This window comes from Dermacentor silvarum, chromosome 2, assembly GCF_013339745.2.
Source record: "Dermacentor silvarum isolate Dsil-2018 chromosome 2, BIME_Dsil_1.4, whole genome shotgun sequence".
NCBI lineage: Eukaryota > Metazoa > Arthropoda > Arachnida > Ixodida > Ixodidae > Dermacentor > Dermacentor silvarum.
In genome coordinates this window covers 178,819,918-178,844,818 of record NC_051155.1, presented here as the reverse complement: position 1 = coordinate 178,844,818, position 24,901 = coordinate 178,819,918, and positions in this window count along the sequence as shown.

Sequence of the window (24,901 nt, the reverse complement as noted above, 5' to 3'; positions counted from 1 at the left end):
AAACATCACGTGATCACTTGAATCCGGCGCAGCCGAGTTAGGTCGCATTCCCACAGCCGGACCACCGTTTGCGGAATCCGCGCGCTTACTCTTGACTCCAACGCTTATTAGCAGCTGCGCGTTTGCATACTCGGCGTGCTCTATATGCCATAGAGCTATGAATTCCTCAACAAGAGCCAAAAGAGTGACGGTTGCCTCGTCACTTAGCGTTTTCTTGTGCACCTCACTCATGTCGAGGTCACGCAGGCTGCGCGGTCTGAGTAAATAGAAATGCGCGCGCAACCATGACTCGCCTTTCCCGCTGCACCACAACAAAAGCACATGCGGTCACTGCTGCACAACAAAAACACACGTGGCTTCAAGCCAACGTTTTTAGATTAGGAAAAGTAATCTAAAAACGTTGCTTGAAGCCGACAACACGCCATCGTAGCCACGCCAATTCGTCCAATGTTGACAGATTTGACGCTGACTACGCTGAATTGAGGTCAGACGACCGCCAAACGGACGGATGGAAATACCGGCGAGCATTTTCAATCCGGACCGCGAGCGGAGGAGGCCGGACTATGCGAGGGCGGCACGTTTTGCTGACGCGCGCATCACGTGATACGCCATCCGCTGCGAAAATTCCTCCTCCGTCCGGTCGTGTGAATGCACCATAAGCGACCATTTTGTACTCAATTGAATTCTTTCTTATCATATTTTACGGCGTACGAATGCAATGCCTCCGCCGCAAAGAACTACCCGGGTCTTGCCGCCAGCACCCATATATATATATATATATATATATATATATATATATATATATATATATATATATATATATATATATATATACTTAAAGGGGGAGCTGCGCCGGCCAAGATATATATATATATATATATATATATATATATATATATATATATATATATATATATATATATATATATACCTTGGCCGGCGCAGCTCCCCCTTTAAGTATATCGTGTGGCATATCTCCCATACCATTCGAAAAAAAAAACACTAAAATTTTGGTAAGTCTTTAGCTTAGCACGTACGTTTCCAAGCTAGCAGGTCACTAAGGGAACTTTAAATTGCAATAGATGCAGCGGGAAGGGCGGTTTGTCGAAGTGTGCAGCGGAATTGCATCGGTGGTAGAGCGCTAACTCGCACTTTTATTCACCCGTGTGTTAGGTGACTTCGTTGACTAGAGTACACATTTCCTTGAACCAATTTGCAGTTATTCTTCTTGAGGTGACCTTGACGCCACTTATTCGGCGATGTTACATGTATTCATCGGCAGAAAGATCACTACAATGTGTGCAGGCATCGCGCCGTGCGGAGTCGTTTGATTTATATACGTAAAATGTCTCCGCCAACGATCTGAGATTGAGGTACACAAACAGTATAGCCCGCGTGCGCCCGTATGGCGGCGCCAGCGCTCCCAAACGCAGCAGCGCCACTGCGGCCAGGCCGAGCATTTTTTCCTGTGTTCCCTTCCCGGCGCGTTGCCCGACGTTAATTGTGTGCGGCGGCTCTCGCCGTGTGATAATGGCAACGGCGGTACGAATTAAGCGAAGCCATGGAGCCACGCTTTCGCGTCCACTCCGCCCCCGCGGCTGATAGCGTCACTCGCAGTGCGACGAAGCTAGCATGAGAAGTGACATGAAGCTTGCATGATGCCATGCCAGGGAGCACATGTTGCACCGGTGAGCACCTATGTATTTGGTTAAATAATCAAAGTATTGTGCACAAATTTATGAAGCCTTCTGTCTGCATATGTGTGCTGCGACGTTGCACATAACTGTTAGTCCAACGTAATGAACAACACTACTGTTTACATAAATTTTGCATAATACTGTCACAATCACAGCATAATAGGCCACGGCCAGACGAGGTAGTAGTGGCTGAGTAGTTACTTAGCAAAAACTAGTAAGAAGCCTTTCTGGCTAGTAAAAGCAGCACTTCCTATAGTTCGATACAAGTCAAGAGAAATGCGGCTTTTCCACGTCAAAGGACCCCCTTCCAGCTAATGGTGTCGCTGTGTCAACGTGACGTTGCGGTCGACGTCACGTTTCTGTCGCGCCACGGTCGCGAAAAAAAGATGGAGGACGTCTAAGCTTCGCTTTTAAGACTGGAACACGATAGCATTCAAAGATCCCTGACTGCTTCTCACGGTAACCGACGACTGCAGCAGCTTATGCAACCATAATGGTTACCGGCAAACACTGGCGGCGAACGCTATGCACATAGGCGAGCTTTCTAACAGAAACGCAGCCTCTTGCGTGGGCCGATCCCGGAGATAGTGCACAACCGCGCCAAAGAAATTACATCATTTTTTTTCAGGTTCCCGTGTTTAGTTTCGCACTTTTAATATTTCAGTCTGAGAAGATTTAACACAAAAGGCATGCGCTGTGGGTGTTTTGTTTCATGAGATTTGTTTGCGGATTGTCAATCTCAAAATTCCGAGGAATAGCTTTGTCAAGGACGTGAGACAAGGTATGAGCAACATTAGTGATAATATAGTGTGGCAATATAACCCGCATATACCGCACGTCATATATAAAGGCGTGATGCATATACCAAAATGTATTCGGAGGGCCTGCATGGTTGGGGATGATTTTCTCCGCCACCCGCCGACACCGCACACCGGTTGCCGACGCCGGATTTTCTGCGACACGGGGCCCTTAACGCTATCGCGTTAAAAATGACGTCGCGGCCGACGACACGTTTCCTTTTTCCCGCGGCGGTCGCAAAAAAAAAAAAAAAATGTCACAGTTTCGCCCTAAGGGCGAAGCGATGAATGCGATAGCAACACAGCAATGTCATACGAAGTAAGGTGAGCGGCTTTGGTAGCAATATGAATTGTAGTAAACATGAGCTGATTAAGTAAGCAGGTGTGCTGCGGCGTAAGTAGACCGACATGAAGAGAGACTCGATGACCACGAGAAGGCGCGTGTGAAACGGTGGTGTTGATGAGAAGCGCTTCCCGTGGGCAGCGCGTGCGAAGGGACACACCTGTAGCGCTGCACTGCCGACCCGGGCAGCATTGCATGTGTAGCGTGCGTTGGAAAATGTGGCCCGACTATTACTAACTGATTGAAGAAGCGTGGTGTGAGCGCGCACAAACAAACATGAATAGATCACACTGAATGATTGCAGACAACGACCGTCAAAACGCTGGCAGCGAGCGGATATATACGCCGCAGCAGGGGGCGAAGGTACGCGCGGTCTATCGCTTCAACGGAAACTGAGCGGCGAATGCGCATAAAGGTCAGAGCCGTGTGGAGATAAGAGACGGTGCGGTCGAACGAACGACGAGCGCGGTTGTTGGCAGCGTAGAAGTGCGCCCCCCCCCCCCCCCCCCCCCCCCGCTCCTTCCGGCGCTGGCTTCCCGCTTCCTTGCTTGCGCGTGGGAGAGATAAGAGACTGTGCGGACGAGCGACGAGCGCGGTTGTTGGCAGAGAAGTGCCCCCCCCCCCCCCCCCCTGCTCCCTCCGGCACTGGCTTTCCGCTTTCTTGCTTGCGCGTGGGAGATTGAGTGCGTTCGCTCTCCGTGATAGCGCGCGTCCCCGCACGCTGCCTCTGGGGCATACGGCGCGCGGCGCAGATTTTATCTATACGGAACCTCACGGCGACGCCGACGGCAGAAATCCGGTTGAAGTGTCCATATAATTGCTATCGCAATAAAAAAAAAGCGTGTTCTTCCGAGCTTACGGACTTTTATCAAAATGGCCGCCTCCACTGTTCGGAACTACCCATCGGCGTCGTCAGTGAGATTGTGCTCTCTCAAACTGACTTCAGTACCGTTCAGTCCGTGAAAAACCTCGTTTGTGTGTTGCAAGTAGCAGTAGCGCACCCAGGATCTCTGCCATGAGGGGGAGGGGGGGGGGGTGTTGACAGTTTGCCAATACCATCTAAACAGCACTAGTTTCAAATTCTTCACGGGAAATTGTCCAAAAATGCGCTTATTGCGTACTCGCAGACGATTACGCCTCTTACATCTTAGTTGCAGTACTCAAAGGCGCAAGGAAAGAAAAGGGGTTATACAGAAGGGTGGGTTAACTCGGCCTCAGAACTATAGTCAGAAGGTAGTAAAATACATAGTAACCAAGTAAATGCTTGCATTTACTAGATATTTACTAACTTTACATTTAAGAGTGCGTGCTGTCTTGTACGCCTCTAATCAAGTACTGCGTGAGGAAACAAATCAGCAGGGCTGTTGGTCCGTCGGACTTTTTCGGAAAGTGTGTGGCATAAAAAAAAAGTAAAGTGCAACGTGCGCGTACATACGTGAGCGCACTGCTTTTCTTTTTTCTTTTTTTTTTACACATTCCTGTTATTATCGCAACACCTAATCTGTTGTGCCTGCATTTTAGCAATCTATGGTTTAACGCAAGCCTGGCACACCTGCTTGGACGATGGAGGACTCGTGTGTCGCAAATACATATAAAAGGGCCAGTTGGAAGAGAAACATCTATGGTGGTAGCGTAAAAGATAAAAATGCTACATGACCAGACTGCCGAAAACATTTAAGTGATATACTACAAGCAATGCGCTCACAGGTTGTTATGTATGCATTCACAGTGAAATTGGAAACTAAACTTTTATCAATTTTGCATCAATATTCCTTCGACAGCTTTTGCCGTTGTTTCACTTCTGATGATTTGAGGTACTTTGTTTAGCAGATGGAGAACAGTAACAAAGCTTTAACAGTCAGTCGTTTGCTGCGAAAATTTTGGTTGTAAAATATGTTATAGTTCCTTTCTTCGAATATTCGCTTCCCCTAATAATAAACAAAAACAAGGGACGTGACTATGTACTAATAATATCTTAGAGAGCAAGCAGAAGAAAACTTGCGATAAAAAGGCACGTTTGTTTACAGTGCGCGCGCCGGAGGGCTGCAATCAGCCTCGTACAGTTTCCAGAGAAATCGATAAAATTGCACCTTCGCCAGTTTTGAAGCGGTGTATTTATAGCTATTGTGACATATGTGCGCGCAACAGTAAACACAAGTTGAAATTTTACACCGCGTACACTGGTTCGCGCACCCCTGCGTTGCGGCGAGCAGGGAACACAGATTTTTCACCGGCACTCGCCGCAGTGGCGCTGCATGTCCGATTCGAAACAGCAGTGCACGAGGTATATTAAGGCAAGGGTAGAATTCGAAAAAAAGAAGAAGAAAAAATGATCGAGACATCGCATTAGTCAACAAAACCAAGCGGCTACTTAATTACCATGAGCTCCAATTCGTATAATTGGGCTTCATTGTGCTTCTCTGCGGGAAGCACCTGTCACGTATGCGGACTGAATTGTACCAAACTCCAGTAAACATTGTGTACATGTCTGCTCTTATAGGGGCACGCGCGTTTCATGCAGATGTCACTGCAGGACAAGCAGTCTGGCACCCGAACAAAAGTGAAATCGCTACCGCGAACTTCAGCGTGCCATCCTTGCTGCAAAGGGTTGTCGTCTGCTACTGCTCCTGAGCGTACTTTCGAAAGCGTCCGCTAGGTGGCCATCAGTGGCACCTCTATATAACGTCCTCTATATAGGGAGCCTCCATGTACCGCGGTACATGGAGGCTCCCTACCTCTATATAAACCTCTATAGGCGGTGCACCACGCGAGAACAGACAGACCATTGGGTTCAGTGGAAGTGTCTAGTCAGAGGCAAATAATGAAAGGAACGTAAAAGCAACCCCTTCAAGCTACGAATTGTTATAGAGAACCAAAACCCAACGGTTGTAATTAGCACCTTACACAGATCGAGTAATTACACGTGTTATGAGCGAGCACGTCGTTCGATGATCCATCTCGCGCCGTATCAGTAGAAACCACCCTTCGCAATCACGAACGGGGAGTCCCCTCGAACGTCCTCCCTACGCCGGCTCGCACTCTCGGCTCGTCGCCACTCGAGGCTAACACACTCGGACAGTCACTGCAGACTATAGCGAGTGTCGATCGATCAAGATAATTTGGCTGTTGACTATACATAGGGCTATGTAGCGCAGTTTCATCGCAGTTTCAAGAATGGAGCCGCAGCCGTCGGTAGTTGCTCTATCCGGGGCCGTGGAGTGCCGCATTAGTGCGTTCGGTGCTTCAATCGTTCACTCTATTGCCGAAAAGGAATGCACAAAAGCTTTGGAGGTCAACAAGGTGGTTAATCCCCTGACTTTCCGAACTTCTGTGATGCATCGACTGTTGTCTATGGTGAATGAAAGAATTCGTTCATTACGCGAACTGTACGCATTTGCGTCAGGGAAGTTCTGAATTCTGAATATACCAGCTCTTTCTTTTATAGGGATGGTAATATCGATGAACGATTAATCGATTAATCGACTAAAAGTACGCCGCAAAACGATTAATCGTCATCGATGTGTACCTTTAATTTAATCGGTTTAATCGATTAAAGCAGTTCGATTAATCGTTTTCCAGACAGTGACTAAAGTGGCCTGAAAATTTTGAAATCGTAATGTAGAATACCAGTACCAGTACCACGAGCAACGACCGCGCGGCTGCGAAGACCGAGAGCGACTGTCGACTGTTTTCCCGAGTCATGTCGAGCTGGCCAAGCGCTTCCCCGCTTTACGCGCACGTCACACAGGCTGCCTGGGGCCCAGAGAGAGGCCGCCCCCGTGGAGGAAGAAATAAACTAGGCGAGAGCATTACGTGAGGCAGCTAGTCTTGGCAAGCGAACTCACCGTCAAGCGATTTCCTTCGCTTTTTACTTCGAAGTAGGGTCAACACGTGACCCTGAGTGACAACGTATTGGCCGATAATGTTTGGTTCGCAGCAGTTTCAAATCAGTGCGCACCCGTTCAGCTGCGCTGCTGCACTGCACCCGGCAGCATTAAACCTACCGCGCGCTCTGATGTGGCGATCACGTGTTGCGCCATTACTTCTTGATGTCAGTCGTGCTGCGATGTTCTCTTCTAATTATTCCTTCCTCCATGCCCACCCTCCTCAGTAAGCGCCATCTTTAACATACAGGGTGTTCATTTTTAAGTTTTACGGAATTATTAGAAATCGCCTGTGGCAGGTAGCGTAATTTTATCATTGAGCTGGGTTATTCGATGAGGCGCAAATTTGCACGAGAAGTCGAAACACATATTCAACCAATTAACAAAAAATCACTGATTAACTTCTTAGTTAATTACTTTACGACACATATAACAATTTACTAATTGTAGCCGGTGATCTTGTCAGGCGTATCCACTTGCAATGAATTTCCAGAATGACACCAGTTTGGAGATATGCGCCATCATACTCGCCTTAAAAATGCACTGTTGTTCCACTTAATTTTTTACCAAAATGCATTGAAGCACAAAAGTAACTGTAACGTCCATGTATTTCGTCCCACACTTTGAAAAATAGTATCTCGAAACTGGTGTCATCCTGGAAATTCATTTCAAGTAGATGCGTCTTGCAAACTCACCGGCTACAGTTCGTAAATTGCGATATGTGTCATAAAGTAATTAACCAAGAAGTTCATTAGTCAATTTTTGTTAATTGGTTGAATATGTCTTTCGATTGCTCGTGCTACTAATGTCCACTGCTCAACGATAAGAATTATGCTACCTGTCACAGGCGATTTTTAAAAATTCCGTAGTATAGTTGTCACGTAGTAGTTACGATGAAGAAAACAGTCGCAGAACTGTGAATGACGAAACGGACTTTTTATTGGGCGAGCCTGTGCCCACAAAAGCAAGTTTCACTCGAAGCACAATGATAACGGCGAACACAATCGGCGATCGTCGAAATCTGATCATCGGCGAAGCGCGTCGGCTTTTATACATGAGTCATCGAAGGTTCCAGAGTAATCTCTGGTACCCTCGTGTCTTCCAGAAGGTACTAGACAATTGGCGTCGCTCATACAATCAGATTACATAAGCGTCGGTGACAACTGACAACGGATAGAAGCATCGATAACGTTCGAGAAAATTCCGATACATGCAGGCGCTTCCTGGGCCGAGCGATAACGTTTAAGGTGGCGGTCCGGCAGCACCAGCCCCCCGTTTTGAGTACCTTTGGAGCAACCGCGGTGGCTCTTCTACTTAGGATATAAAGTTGTGGTATATACCATAAAAAAGCTTAATTCTTGTATATTCTAACTATAGATAATATTAAGAAATTGATTAATGTGATTTAGAAATAAATGTTCAAGAACAAGCATGAGATGCATGGTTTTTGCGAACTGTGTCTCAGTTGTGACCATATTTAGAAGAAATTACCGCATTTACTGCATTGCGGCTTGCTCTGTAGCGTTAGGACATATTTATTTCCTAGACGCAGCAAAACAATGTTAAATTTTTACTTTTTGGATAATTTGCTTTTGAAGTTTGCCAAAATATCGCAACTTCTGTTGTAAACAGCCCGGCAACTACACGCTCAAGGAAGCTAAATTTTGGACAAATTAGAGATCAAGCAATTTCCAATTGGGATGCAAAATTTCATTTATGTACCTTTCTTGGCTTTCCTAATAATGCGACCGAAATTAAGCAATATTTAGAATTCTGGTCCTACTTTTGCCAATTTTTGCGGGAAGGTACTAAAGCTACGAAGGTGCGGTGTAAAACTAATAAAGGTACATGAATTAAATTTAGCGTCCTACATGGAAATTCCTTGAACTCTAATTGTCCTAAATTTAGCTTTCTAGAGCATGTAGTGGCCGGGCTGTTTACAACAGAAGTTGCGATATTTGGCAATCTTCAAAAGCAAATTATCTAAAAAGTAAAAATTCAACATTATTTTGCTGCGTCTAGGAAATAGATAAATATGTCCTAAAGCTACAGAGCAAGCCGCAATGCAGTAAATGCGCTAGTTTCTTCCAAATATGGTCACAACTGAGACACATTTCGCAAAAACCATGTGTATCATGCTTGGTCTTGAACATTTATTTCTAAATCACATTATTCAATTTCTTCATAATATAAATAGTTGGAATCTACAAGAATTAGGCTCTTTTATGGCATATATGACAACTTTATATCCTAAGTAGAAGAGCCACTACGGTTGCTCCAAAAGTACTCGAAACGGGGGGCTGATGCCGCCGGAGTGGGACCACCACCTTAACATTTGTTAGCCGGTGAAAAGCGGTCACCGGGGAAAGATAAACAAGTACACGTGTCAATATGAACACTCTGTATATTGCTTATTCCTTCACTAGTCACTAGTGGCCATTATAGTTGACCTCTAACAAATTAAACATTATTCTTTATCAAAATTTATACGCTTGCATGTCTTATCCTGGTTCCACCTTTCAAGCGTTAAAATAGGTACTTACGTGATTAGATAACTATGTTTCAGCCTTTTTAAAGCGTCCGAAAAAAAAGTCGATTAATCGATTAATCGACGAAAAACCCCGCATCGAAATCGATTAATCGATGATACGCTAAAGCGACGAACGATTAATCGTTAATCGATTAAAACATTTAATCGACCATCCCTACTCTTTTAATGTATTCTGTGCCTAAGTTGTTACACAAGAACAACTCTGTGCCTGCACGTCTCACCGGCTCTGTTCAGTTCAGCAACATAAAAAGAATTCTAATCTTAGCAGAGGGGTGGAAGTGAGGCTTGCACTCCGAAAGCGGCCACACCGAAATAGATTGTTAACCGTCATGAACAAATGCGAGCATTTGAATAAAGGCACATTGAATATAGCGGTGCATTGCGCTTGATTTATTCAGCTTAATCCTGTCGACATATATAGCGACGTCAGCAATTTCTATGGCAATCTGGTGTTTGCTTGCCCCGTTGGTCGTTAGTGCTCTTTTGTAAAACAGTGATGCCTGGACCTGCGTGGTATTCACAAAGTTGTGGTACATGGCAACTCAGCCACACGTTGGAACGGTACAGCCAGGTTCTACCTTTATTGTGCAGCCTTCATGGTTGAAGACAGCGATTCACGGCTGTTTGTCGGAACATGTATCAATTGAAACTTCTGCTCTGCAGTGCTCGACCTACTTTGCAGATGGCACCAGCCGCCAGGAACAGGCGCAAAGTGCGATGCTTGTCGTAATGAACATTATTTAGGTACGAACACTTTCAGTGTACCTAAATCACACACGCGATTCAGGTATGTACAGTTCCTCCGATATGCTGCGATTTAAATTAAAACGTACGACAGTTTTAACCCTGGTTTGCTGGAGCGCGCGTGTCTAATCTAACGTCCCCAATTCTTCCACTGGTCAAATAACAAAGACGACGTTCGTAGCCTGTATGGCGGGTGTTATATCCGATGACTTAAGTAATTCTTAAAAACAGTACACTGGAGACAAAGATGTTATTTTTCCGCGACACGTTACGCGAGTGTGGACATGAGAAACTGGGATATAGTCTGATTGATTTCAATTAGTCGCACTTGAACAAATAATTATTTACTTTAGGGTACGTGTTGCAAGTATGCAAGTGAATACGGCCAGTGCATGCTGAATCCTAGAGACTTATAGTTTCGAGATATCCGTCCACAAACTTGCAGTGAAGTACGTTGATGTTTCACCAATCGTATAATTTCGATTATACGCAGTACGGTATAAAGCTGCGTAGAACACCAATGTATTTCCTGGCATACTTTGGGGACGAAAATTTCTAAAATGATGGTCGTCTCAGTATCCTTACTAAACTGGACATGCCTTGAGCAGAGTGCAGCTTCGATTCCGAACATGCTAACATTCCACCATAAAATATTATTTACACGTTAATTAGTGAATTTTACTTACTACTTCGCATAGACAAACCGTAAATAGGTTAACTTATTTCCACAATAAGAAGGCTTGCGGAAACTGGATGTTGCGGGCCTCCGAGTGCAAGGTGCCAGTGAACGCAAGGCTCTCATATGAGGATTCTACAGGGCAGCTTAGCGCGGTAATCTCGCGTCCACCGCTGAGTGCTGCAGTAGTACACGAATTTATTCATCGACGATTTGGCTTTACACTTATTTGGCTGTGACTTTGTCAACGACTATTAAGGTTTGTCACCTGCTTGCATGTCTTTCTAAGATATACCTTGCTAAGTTCCTTCGCCCTAAGGTAGGACAAATGTTTTTAGCATTCAAGACTAATTCAGCTTACCGGCAAACTTTGAGTGCTTTCAGTAAATGACGGCCATTTTGAGCATTTGTGCGGCTAAATCAAAGTGACTCTCGAAGAGTGTTAACCATCATGTGTAATTGTGACTGATCTTCTAAACAATTTAGTTTTCCTGCGAAGCTTTGAAAACAGAGACAAGGCCGCACACGGAAGTGAAGTTAGTTAACACATATTCGTATAAGAAATTTGTGATGAGAAGTTAGCTTTGCAAGCAGCAGAGGTAAATGTACATGGTGCAGCTGATTTAAACTAAGTGGTTTCATCGGTACGCGGAGCAACAACCTCAAAAAAGAGAATGTTTTTATTTTATTTTATCGTAATATTGCTTGCTTTTTTTTACATGCTGGCAAATGACAGTGGAGTGATGCAAGACGGTGAGAGATCGTCGCTAAAATTTGGTTGATGGCATATTTTTACTTGTAGGATGCATGCAGTATTATGAACTTTTCCAATACTTGTCGAGTTGTGTGGCTCAAAAAATTTCTTTCAGATTCAAAGCTCATTTTTATAGTCATTTCAGATTCAAAGTATGTGAACGAGGAAGTCAGAAAAGCCCAAGATAATTCGTACTTACAAAGATTCAGGAGCATGACGATAAAAAACGATGTTTTATTTTTCTTGATCTTCAACAAAATTTTTCAAAAAAATATTCTTAACAAAATGAAACGATGCAAGGTCTGACGTAAGGTACGTCCATCAGAAAATTTTAACGAAAGCTGATGTCAGAGCCAGCCACATAGTTCTGCGTTAAATAACTTTCTACAGCTTACTTTAATCGCAGTAAGTGCATTCAGTCGGGATATACTTCACACAGCAGTACTTTCGCACATTTCGACATAAGGACCGTTTAACGGTACATACTTGCTGCAACCACTTGACAATTGTCCTAACAGAAATGCGGCAGTGTCAGAGGAGTGGTTGAGGAGCTAATACATTGGGGGGAAAAAAGAAAAAAAAAAGGGTCCTGCGTTGGGCTCAGATAACGACTGCGATGGTGCGCGGCCGCGACCACTCCGTGGGTGACCTATGTCTTCTTGAAAGCTTCTTCCTTTGTAAAACACGGTTAACTTCTAAGCGCTCATCCGGGCTCTCCGTTCATCGCTCTCCTCCGGTCAGGACCTCGATGTGTGCAGGAGCGACTTTCGAAGAGTATATGCTCATGCAGGCGAACAGAAATGGTGGGTCGAAACTTTGCCGATTGTAAATAAAGCATGCGTGCATACTTACTCATGAAGCTGTAAAAAGTACCTGGTTGAATCCCGAAGCCTCAACGACAGTGGAAGAGGCCACCACCGTACAAAGATAAAATAGCTGAACACTACAAGAACATCAAGGGAAAACCGCACTATTTTACCTCACCCTTCCCTCAACACGGAACAAGCACATGTCCTTCGCAGAGTTCGAACACTCTCTTTACCCCCACTAACGCTCTACAACTTCGGATGGCCTAGCACAGCTCACTGCCCCAACTGTCCGGAGATAAGGGCAGATACAGAACACATCCTGTACTCATGTATCACTGCCATTGCCTCTCTTTATTTCCCCTACCCTCCCCCTCCTTCCTGGAGTGCTTGGCTTCACTCGGACTCGGCGGATCATGAGCGGGCCTTAGCGGAGCAAGTGCTCTTTTTTACTGGGCCTTAGTGATGATGATGATGATGATGATGATGATGAACCTTAACCATGGCTCGCACCCACTGAGGGGGATAGGCCTTAGTGCTGGCATCAAATACATTTTTTTCCTCCTGCTCCTCTTCATCAATAATAACAAAAAAGCAGTCGCTAATAGAACGATTTGCCGCTGAGCAGGCAAAAAGCCGCTAAATCTAGCTACACAATCCCTAGAATGACAACACTGCGCACGAGATTATACGCGTTGTGTAGTAGGAAAATAACAATTGTATGCATCGCATTTATAGTTGTATGACATTTAATTAACCGCGCATGAAATCTTTCGCTTCCCCTATATTCGAGCATGTGCGTTAGATCTACTAGATTTTTATTCCCCCTTTTCTTTTCTTCTCCTTGTTTTTTTTTTCTTTTGTTTGATATATTTCTCTAAACTAAGTAAACACTAAAAAAAGACACGAAAAAGAAAAGAATCCTCATCACGTAACAGCAATCGCTATCTGTGTGACTCGTCGCGTGTTGTTATCGCTTTTTTTTATGTCATTTCTTCGTCGGAAGTATAACATCTGGGTATAATTAATGATTATAATAATACATCAGGTCCAAAATATAAAGAAAGTGACGTTCAGAAGAAACTGTATCAGCTATAGCGGACTTCTTCAGACCAGGAGAGAGAGAGAGAGAGAAATTTACTTACAGAAAGGCAGAGAGGTTTGACCACTTCAGACAAATGCATATTCGCAACTTACAGGCGCTGTAACTCCATTTCGGTGCACAAACAAACTGACTCATCGAGAAAGTAGATTTCAAGAAAAGGAAGAAAAAAAAAGAATAAAGAAAGAAAAAATAAAAAAAGAAAAGAAATAAGACCTTGGTTACGTGGATCGGTTCAGTGTTTTTAGCTCATCCACGTTTGGAGTTTTTGGCCCCTGCTGACTAAGATTCTGCAAAAGTGCTATAGTCAGGTATATCCTCACGACAGTAGCGGGAGCGGACGTCGCACGCCCCTTTGGAAGCCAACGGAAAAGCGCGTGAGGCCTGGGAATTCACCAGAGAAGTAAGGTGTCGCGCCCCTGCTTTCAAGATTTCTTGCCTCCTGTCTTTTTTTTTTTTTTTTTTTTTTCCTGCCTTGCCATAAGAAAAACACGAGCGTCAGTGACCCTCCCTTCCGGGAACGACTGTATATATATATATATGCGGTGCGTGAACCCAAAGTCAGCAACACGCGACAACTCGCGAGGAAACGGAACATCTTGGGATGTCCTCTGATTCACGAGCGTCTGCGGAATCTACGAAAAAATAAGGGGCAAGTACAGCCTTACCGGCGGCTCCCGCAAGACTTGTTTTCGAAGTCAAGCGATGAAAAGAAGAACATAAAAGAGGCGGGGTGGGTGCTGCTCTGGAGTTGATAAACAAACACTCAAAATTAAGCGGTCGGCTGTTGTTGCAACAAAGAAAAGCGATAACAAAATGAAAGCCCAGAAATGTTCGCAGAGACAACAGGCAGCTATGACGATGCATGGTATGAAGTCAAAGAATGTTCATGGGGGAAGCAACTTAAAGAAAAAAATTTCGTTTATAGCCAGAAAAAAAGAAAAAGAAAAGTGAAAGAAAGAACGACAAATTAAGGCTACAGTTAGCGTAGGCGATTTCGAGGGCGCGTGGGAATGCCGACAACATGAGCTATTGACACGAGCCTCTTCTTACTTCGATGACTAACGCGCGCTGTTTTAGGGTATTTGCAAGCGCAAAACAGTCGTGCGGATGCCTCCGGTTTTTGACTTTGAGTCAAGCAATGCGCAAAAGGTGATGCGTTCGTATTACGGCCCAAGATGGCGGTATACCGCTGAACGGAAAATCAAATGAGTTCATTCCGTCGTTTTGCGGAAAAATGGCCCGAGAGATTTTCGGTTTCACCCGCGTGTTGAGAAAATGGTATATAGGTCACAATATAATCTGCCAAACACAGGGCACCGTACACGCCTGCAAGAATTTTTACTCCACAGCTAAGCACAATTTGAAAGATCTATTTTTCGGCAGAAAACACAAATATAGCACTGCATAAAAAAGCTGCATGCATGAAGCGTGTTAATACTTAACACGTTTAAATGAACAAGAAAGTAGGCTTATCCCCCTAGCTAAGCATAAACAGAAAAAAATTCTATTCCTTTTCTTTTCTTGTCGGCTGAGTTCACTGCCGAAACCGATGACACGTATACATGTGGATTTTAGCAGGCACATTGCTTCTATACCGGTTGCACCAAAGGGTTTTTGCAGGAGATGGTCAAACTCACTAGGGGCATAGGGCCATAGGTCCCGCTATGACAACTACAGTTGCCTAAATCTTACGTGGTCGGTATGACGGGAGTGAACCCTCGGGGCCGCAGTAAGTCTTGTTAGAGGCGCACATTTTTGCATCAATATGCACGTATGATGCTAATTAGAAGCTAGAGTTATGGAGGACTGACTTACACAAACCTGTGCATGCTTATGAATATAGTACCGTATTTACTCAGATTTAAGCCTACCCCGATTCTAAGCCGACACCCGAAAAACCAGAAAGAAAAAAAAATATTTTCGAATCTATATCGACAAATAAAAATAAAAGATCGCTAGAATTTTGAAGTCTCAAACGATGTTTACTCCGAACACGCGACATCAGCGGCGATTCTGCCGCATTTCGATGGAGGCGAAATGCAAAAACGCCCGTGTGCTTGCGTTGTAGTGCACGTTAAAGAACCCCAGGTGGTCAAAATTAATCCGGATCCCTCCACTACGGCGTGCCTCGTAATCAGAACTGGTTTTGGCACGTAAAACCCCAGAAAGAAGAAGAATGCTGCAGCTCACTGCATGCAACCAGTCACTCATCATCGTCATCCACGTATAGAGACCACTGGATTCCTTGTCACTCTCCTCCTCCCACAATGCGTTGTCTTCTGCACCGTCCAGCGCGTTAGAAATACAAAGATTCCTAAATGCGCGCACGATGACGGCAGCCATGCAGGATGTCCTCCCATGCAGTCGCAATCAAGCTTGCCACCTGCTCCAGCGACGCGAGCCTGATTTGACCAAACGGCCACACGGGCATCGCATCTAAGCAAACCCATGACTTTTGTATCCAGCTTTTTTTTAAAAATAAGTATCGGCTTAGAATCAAATATAAGTAATTTGTAAAGGCTCATTCACACTAGGCCGACACGACACCGATTTTGGTCTGCCGACTGTTGGCGACAGCGTTTTCCTTCTTTTAAACCGTTGGCTTTCCGTCCTGTAAACTGCGGTCGCCAACAGTCGGCAGACCAAAATCAGTGTCGTGTCGGCCTAGCGTGAATGAGCGGAGTTATGGAGGACTGACTTACACACACAGCTGCGCGCGCTTATGAATGTAACATGCTTCAGCTATCTCTCGTCCATTCCTAACCTTGTCCGATCATTGCGCTGGTACATGATGACCGACGTTGACTGCCAGGCTAAAAGCGCTTGAAGCAACACTACCCTTACCACCAATTATTTAAGAACCTTGCATCCAAAGGACATATATCTGGTCCTGGCAGACCAGACACATCTACAGATCGCTGTTTGAGGCGCATGGAACACCGGAAAGCGAGCCGACGTGCAGACGCAAGATTTGAAGCCACGCTATACGCAGCCCTCCGTCCCGCAAGTTGCCAACAATGGACGAGGCCAAGAGGGGAGCCACCGTCTTGGACTCTCCTGGAGTACACCTCTGGAAGACATCTTTGTAGGCAGGATTTTCACTTGCCCTGTCGAAGTTCCCCTTACCTCTCCCCTTGCTCCTCAGATGGTCATCACCAAGAGGGGATGTCGTACCCGTTTATTATCAGCAATGAGGCAGTCTGGGCACGTTGATATTCAATTTTTATTATACATAAAAAACATCTTCAGCAACAACAACGACAACAACAACAACAACAACAACAACAACAACAACAACAACAACAACAACAACAACAACAACAACAACAACAACAACAACAACAACAACAACAACAACAACATACTTCAATTACGAAGTTAACGCAAGATAATATGAAAAATCATGCATGCATATATGTAAAGGTGACCACCGTCAGAGTATATACATAGAGGATGGCCGCACGAAAGAGCTCTGTGAGATGGGCTGCGTGTTTGTGACCTTCCCCTGAACAACCTCTCCGCCATGGAGTGCAAGGAATCACGTGGACGGGCAACTAATACGCGGGCGCTCGCGCAACCCGTCTTCTTCCTCCACTGATAAAGAGTCTTCGCAGTCCGTCGCCACGCATTTCACGCACCGCTGCGAGTCGCGTGCTTTATGCGGCAGCCAGCGCGTGCAGCCGCAAACACAGACTGTTTGGCGCTTCCGCCGCGGCCTCCTCCTCTTCGGAGATCGGACATTTCACAAATCTCGGCGGCATGCAGGCGTGTGCGTGTGTGCGCTGTTTATGTCTGGAGCTCGCACTGACAACACGTGCCACGCATACGATGCGCGTGCCAAAGTTTTTTTTCCCGGAAGAAGGACTTCGCAACGGCGAGAATGCCGTCGGCCCCCGAAAGGCCTTGTCCCGTGATGGGAGCGACGCTGTGCAGGGAGGAACGTCCGCAACGGGGTCTGAATGCACGCGAGACACAAGTCCGCGCTCTGTTTGTGCCTGTGACTTCTTTGTTTATTATTTTGATTTTGCATGTGTATATATATGTATACGCACATGTATGTACAAATTCTGTTAGAAAAGAATTTAAAAAAGTAAGACATGCGTGATCGCGTATGCATTTCCGCCGAGAAGAGTTTTTTCGTTGCGTGAATTTAAATGCAGATTCGACGGCCGAGACCGAGACTGCGTAGTGACGATGTCTAGCCACACCGTGTGTATAAAATGCGTACGTGATATTATGGCGGTTGTCTTCTTTTAGAGATGAATTGTACCGAGTGGCTTTATAACAATCGTAATATGTGCACCCACTACAAGAACGCCTATAAGTTCACAAAGCGCCGTTTGTAAGGATGATATACTTCACATATCACTCGCATATACGAAAGATTGCGCCGCCGTATACAAATTACGGTAAATGTTTTATTAAGCGTCTAGCGCTGATTTTTTATGCAGTTAATTTATAAGCATATTCATTTTTTTCGCACTCGCCGCCACCATCAGTCTTTCTCGTTGTCATGCACTGCAACGTACCCTCAAGAGTCAAGCATCATTGTTCGGCCATGGCGGCCGCATTTCGATGGGGGCGAAATGCGAAAACACCCGTGTACTTAGATTTAGGTGCACGTTAAAGAACCCCAGGTGGTAGAAATTTCCGGAGTCCCCCACTACGGCGTGCCTCATAATCAGATCGTGGTTTTGGCACGTAAAACCCCATAATTTAATTTAATTTAGGCATCATTGTTGTTTGTGGCGCGTACTCACAGTGGGGTATTGGCCATGAATCGAGAGGCTAAATTACGGGGATAAAAACAAGGAAATCAACAATTCGAATGTTGGGACTTAGAAAGTAAAACACTGCCTTTGCCCTTCGTGCACAAGCACCCGCTGGCTTCTTCCTCTTCTGTGTTTGTTCCCATTACAACGATATGTTGCGCACTACTTCGTAAGGTGCATTCGCGACATCAGCGCCGCCGTATACAAGCGTTCTGCCCGTGACGTCATTCTGTACGACAAAACGCCTATAGTTCGCAGTTGCGGGTTGTTCTTAGCACAAGTCGGCTAAACTACACACACACAGGAGAGAAAATGCACAGCCGGCGGCGAAAATTCTCCGTATTTCTAACGTCTTCCGAAGGAAGGGTTTACAAAAGTCGCAAGCAAAAACTAGAGCAACGACGATAGTTACACGCACTGCAAAATCACGTTTAAGAACCAGCCTTCTCTTTGGGGAGCATGGGGCCACCATCCACCGCTCGCAATCCATAAGGAACGCAGTGTTATATATCGTATACCTCTGCACCCGAACGCCGCCGAGATCTCATATATGAGTCCGTGCAGGTACCTGTCTGATAATGAAGGCGCTGCAGTTTCGATTCAGATACAACGGCACAATGTTGCGCACTGAAATTGCTTGTAAGCATGCCGCTCTCGGTACAAAACTCGGACGAGATTCTCTGAATCCCATTGGTGCAACCTTAAACATTTAACGCTCTTCAGTTTCCGCATCCACTCGCACAAAATAACGGCGCGCGGGCGGCTGCGCGCGCGGTGCCTGCATGCGCGAAGAGTAGTATTTAACGCCTTTAATTGAGCACCACAGCAACCTTGCCATATACTGTATATATACATATATATACACTGAATGAACGGGAGGAGGAATGGGTACCGACCAGTAGTCGTAGAAGGTGAGGATGGAGTATACGCAGAAGGGGAATAAAGATTTTAGGAACGTCGTTGATATCGTGTATATACGACTCCACATATTCTCTAGCTTATTTTTTTTTTCGTTCCTTTTTTTTTCTTTTTGGTCTTCCGGACAATTTATTCTAGTGTGAAGCAATGGAAGGGGCTAGTTGGGGCACGTTCATGATTAGGTTGCGCTGAGTTTTACACTGGCAAAAAAAAAAAAATAACGAAGAAGGTAACAAGGACGCGGACTGACGAAGCGCAAGCTACCATGCTCTTTATTTATTACCAGTGTAAAACTCGGAGCAACATAATCATGATAGTTCAGTGCATTCGTAAATATTCGCGCGACCACGAGCAATGCGCTGTAATTAACGGATGCCTATCGGCCAATGCCGTGTTGCTTCCGGGATCAAAGTTCTGTTATGCGACCTCTGTCGTGTCTAACATATATGTGCATACGTTACTGTCATTGTCTTGCACGTAAAGTACGGTTATTTGCCGATGATTGTTTGGTATTGACACGTTTGTAGTGACGGTGAATATGCGAACGCTGCCAAAAGTGAGAATTACGCAACTATAAACTTTTGTTGGGCGAACTTCCGAGAAGGACAAGCAACTCTCCAATCGCAGCGATTGCGGCGTGCGCAGTCGTCGGTCATCAAATGTAAGCTCACAGGTCAAGTACAACTGCTATCTATACGTGTCTCACCCTACATGTTGTTGATGACGTTTATAAAATGATGAAATATTGGGAAAGCCTGCCACAAAAGCGCCGGCTATATACCGCTCACGCCACCGTGTACATCCCAGACTAATCGCTAGCGCTGGCGTACTTCGATAATGTGTGTACAACACTATCCGCGTCGCACGCGCATTCTGATTAGACAAGCCTCTCTCGCTATAGAATTGACGAAAACACTCCAGAAAGTTTGAATACAGTGTTTGAACAAAACAAAACAAAAAAAAGAACTAAATCAATGAACGCGTTATAGTATACAGGGTGATCATTTCTAAGTTTTATGGAATTTTCATAAATCGCCTCTTTCAGATAGTATAATTATTTTCCTTGAGGTGGATTTTTTGAAGAGGCGGACATTACTATAGCCCAAGAAATCGGAACTAATATTCAACGAATTAACAAAAATTAACTAATAACTTCCTTATTAATTACTTTACGGCATGCACATATGCAATTTACGAATTGTAGCCGGTGAGCTTGCAAGACATATCCAGTTGAAACGAATTTCCGGGATGACACCAGTTTCGAGATATTATTTTTCAAAGTGTGAAACGAAATACATGGGCGTTTAAGTTACTGTTGTGCTTCAATGCATAAAGGAGCGTTTTGTCAAAAAAGTAAGGGGAACAACAGTGCATTTTTAGGGCAAGTTTGATGGCGCATATCTATAAACTGGCGTCATTCCGGAAATTCATTCCAAGTGGATAGGCCTTGCGAAATCTCCTGCTACAATTCGTAAATTGCAATATGTGTCATAAAGTAATTAATTCAAATAATAAGTTGTGGATTTTTGTTAATTTGTTGAATATGTGTTTCGATTTCTCGTGCAAGTAATGTCCGCCTCTCTGAATAATCCGGCTCAAGGACTACAAATATTTATTTATTTATTTATTTATTTATTTATTTATTTATTTATTTATTTATTTATTTATTTATTTATTTATTTATTTATTTATTTATTTATTTATTTATTACCCACAGCGCCTTAACAACTAATAAAAATAAACACTAATCACAATCAGTCACACAAATACACATATCACATAGAAAAGGAAACATCATTAGACATAACAGAGGCAATGCATGACGGCAATTGGTTCCATTCGCGGATTGTTCTAGGAAAGAAGGACAATCGAAATACATCAGTCTTGCGTGCGATTTCCCGTACCTTGAACATATGATCAACGCGGTCTGAGACATATAGTGAGGTGCAAGCAAACATTTTGTATTTTCAATCCCGACATGACCATGGTAAACAGCCTGATTAACTTACGTCGACGATCATCTAAATGCTCCCAATTCAGTGTTTCAATCTTTCCGCCCCAATAGTCCTGTGGTAATTGCCTGACACAAACCGAGCAGCTAAATTTTGGATCCTTTCCAATTTGTCACTGTCTCGCTTTGCTGGAGGATCCCAGACTGTGCAGGCATATTCAAGAATTGGTCTAACATTGTTTTTATACAAAAATCATTTAATAGGTACAGGAAAAGTTCTTGCATTTCAACGCAAAAAGCCCAAAGCTTCCCCAGGTTTTGCTGCAACGTAATCAACGTGTCTCTGCCACCTTAGCGAGGATGCAAAATAAACACCTAGGTATTTGTAATCTGATACTTGTTTTAATGGTGCGCTGTTTAGATTATAACTCCTCACGTGTGGATTCTTTTTCTGGTAAATGTCATGTACACATTTTTTTTTAAATTTGACCTTATATGCCACTTTACACAGCATTCGCTGATTTTGTCTAGATCTTGTTGGAGACCATGCAGCCACATCATCAACACATTTTATTTCCCTGTATAGCACTCAATCATCGGCGAATAAACGCATCTGAAACTGGATACTATCAGTTATATCATTTATGTATAATAGAAATAACAGTGGACCCAACACAGATCCTTGAGGTATACATCAGATGTGACACTCGCGATCTGAGATTGAGCCCCGTTAGCAATGACAAACTGCTTTCGTGATGTGAGATACGATGTTATCCAAGAAATAACATGTGGATCTATATTATAAGCTGCAAGTTTTGCAATTAAGGAAGCATGGGGTACAGTGTGAAATGCCTTCTGGCAGTCCAAGAAAGCACAGTCTACTGGGAGTCAAATGATCGAGGGCTTTTGCTATGTCGTGTATAAATTTCGTTAATTGTGTAACGTAGGAGAGGCATTTACGAAGCCCGTGCTGATCTAGATTAAACAATGTTCCTTAATCTGCGCTACAACAGTAGTATACAAGATATGCTCTGAAACCTTGAAGGAAACACATGTCAACGACACTGGCCAGTAATTCGCTACATCACTGCGAGCGCCCGACTTATAGATGGGCACAACGCTCCCAACTTTCCACTCATCCGGAAGACAGGACTGTTCTAGAGATTTGTCATAGATTATCTTTAAATATGACGCGACTGAGGTTGTACAGAGTTGTAAAAGTCTGTTTGGCAAGCCGTCAGGGCCACAAGCCTTTGACGCATTTAATCCTAGCAACAACACCTCAATACCACGCACGGAAAAGCTAATGTTATCCATCTCACGTATTGCGCTTCGGGGGTCCCGTGTCTTCCCATCGGTTGTGATCACTAGGGTGAAGACAAAGCTGAAGTAATGACTAAAATATTCGGTATTGGCAATGTCGTCATGTACAGTGTTACTGCCAACCACCAACGACGGAACAGCTACCTTATCCTTACCATTTCTTTTAACATGCTTCCGAAATCCTTTGGGATTTTGTTTTAATCTAAAGTGCATAGAACCGGAATAACAATATTTTGCATTACGAATAGCGACTTTCACTTCACCTGTCATGTCCTACAATTTTCTCTTATTCTCTTCTGCCGGTACCTCTCGAAAAACGCGATAGCATCGCTGCCTCTTCTGTGTTAGTCTGTATAGAACAGTTTTGTAAACAAAGGTTTACATTTAGAACGCCTTGGGGTTAACAGCCAGGAATTAAATAATGTCCCCAGTTGAGCTACACTTTCAGTCTCAGCCTGTGTTTCAAAAACTGTTAGATAGGAATCTAAGGCACCGTTAATCTCAGTCACATTAGCCTTCTCAAAGTTGAAAACATCGGCTATGAGGACCAGTTACTGTTTTACGTAGCTAATATGCATCTCGCACACCACGGCGCTATGATCGCTTATACCAGGTACGACAACACTGGAGAACACTAGTTCAGGTTGGTTTGTCAGTACTAAATCTAAAATATTTTCTGCATGTGTTGGTCCCAATGAACACCATTTGGTGAAGCGCAAAAGGGTCGATTAAGTTTTTCACTTCTTGACTACAGCTATCCGATCTGGTGACAATATTAGGCTGTTGGCGCCAGTCGAGGGAAGGCAAGTTAGTCACCACCGATTCACCACTGCAGCGTTTCAAGTACTTTCGTAAGCTGAAACAGTGCGCTCACAGAGGAGCCCGGTGGTCGATAAAAACTGCCCACAGACAACACTTTGTTTTTAGGTAGTATCAGCTTGCGGAACACTGCCTCACAAGCACCTACGTCAGCGTTAGCCGTGCATGACGAACGACTGCTATCTACTAAAATGAACACACCTTCACCGTGACAATTTCTGTCCTTTCTATAGGCGGTGAAACCGTCAGGAAATACTTCATTGTCAGCAATGTCGTCATCTAACCAGGACTCAGTCCCAAAGATAACAGTTGGCTTGCCTGCTTCAGACAAATAATTCAAATCTTCCACCTTGTTTTAAATACTTCTGCATTTGACCAGGAGAAAGCAAGGACCTGCTTCGTTTACCCGGGATGGTCAAGTCAGTGGTACAACTTGTTTCACGCCATCGTCATATGTATACTTCTGACCATTTGTGATCAGAGTATCATATCGAAGGCTCACTTTGACTCACTTTCGAAGGCTCACTTTGATGACTACAAATATGTCATCAGCGACTGGATATTTTTAACAATTCCCTTAACTTAAAAAGGATCAGCCTGTATAAAAATGTGTCCGTGTGCCACTGATGCCTGTTACATGTATCTTGGATTATTGCGGGGCGAAAATAAAATCGGCTGATCCCACGCTCATCTGAGAATCGGTGTTAAGCGAACCTTTCTCGGATGTTTGCGCAAATGTCAAAGCAAATATCGAAACACTCGGCTGCTTCTGTTGCCGAGTTCGTCTCTTCTCTGTAGTTCGACGCCCCTCGCTCAATGCACGCATGTGCAACTTAAATTACTGCGAGGTTGAAAAAGAAATTCGAAGGTAAATCTGACGATGAATATGAATATACGTCTCCCATGATCATGGTACAAGGTGATGAAAGTAAGGGCAATGAAGTCCTCACTTACTTCGTGACTTGAAAAATGTTGTACGATTCGTTATTGCAATGATTTCAGCCCGCAAAAACACGCCGTCTTTAGGACCGATATTTGGTGCCACAGTCCGGGTGTATAATCGTAAACGCGTTTTTCGCGCTTCTATACTTACTCCCAGCAAATTGACAAGATGTCGTTTACATAGGCGACAGCTCCTTTACACGCGATTATCGTCGCCGTTTCTCAGGTTTCCGCAGGTTCTTAACCGAAATCTCGTTAGTCAAAGAGCGCTTCCCCACAATACGACACCTTATGGGGGCAAAGCCCGTTGTCTTTAACAGTCTTTGTTTTGCAGATCGTGACCTGGATGCTAGAAGCACTTACGTATGCGTGTAGCTGTGAGAGTTACCTTGGCGACGGAAAACGTCTTTCTTAACATATCAATAATTAGCAGTGACAGATGAGTCGGTGTCGAACCTCTAACTATTTAACGATCGAGCGAGTTCGCAGGTTGTTGGAAGTATAGATGCGCAGCAAAATGGGCATACTGAAAGCAATTCGAAGAAAGGTAATCAACGATGAATCAAAGGTATAGAAGTATACAGTCGGAACCGAATCAGTAAGTCATCGAATGTATCGGAGTGGAGAGTGTGCCACCTTCTCTTACACTCATTCTCGGAGAATGTAAACAGTAGGGGTAGGGATGTTAGCCGGTGAAGTTCGATGGCTGCTCTACCTCAGGGAAGATGGAACGAGGGTTATTACGAGAGGGAGAGAGAAAGCGGAACTCTTTTGTGCGAAAGGGGGTGCGCAATCAAGGAAAGCGTCACTTATATTGAT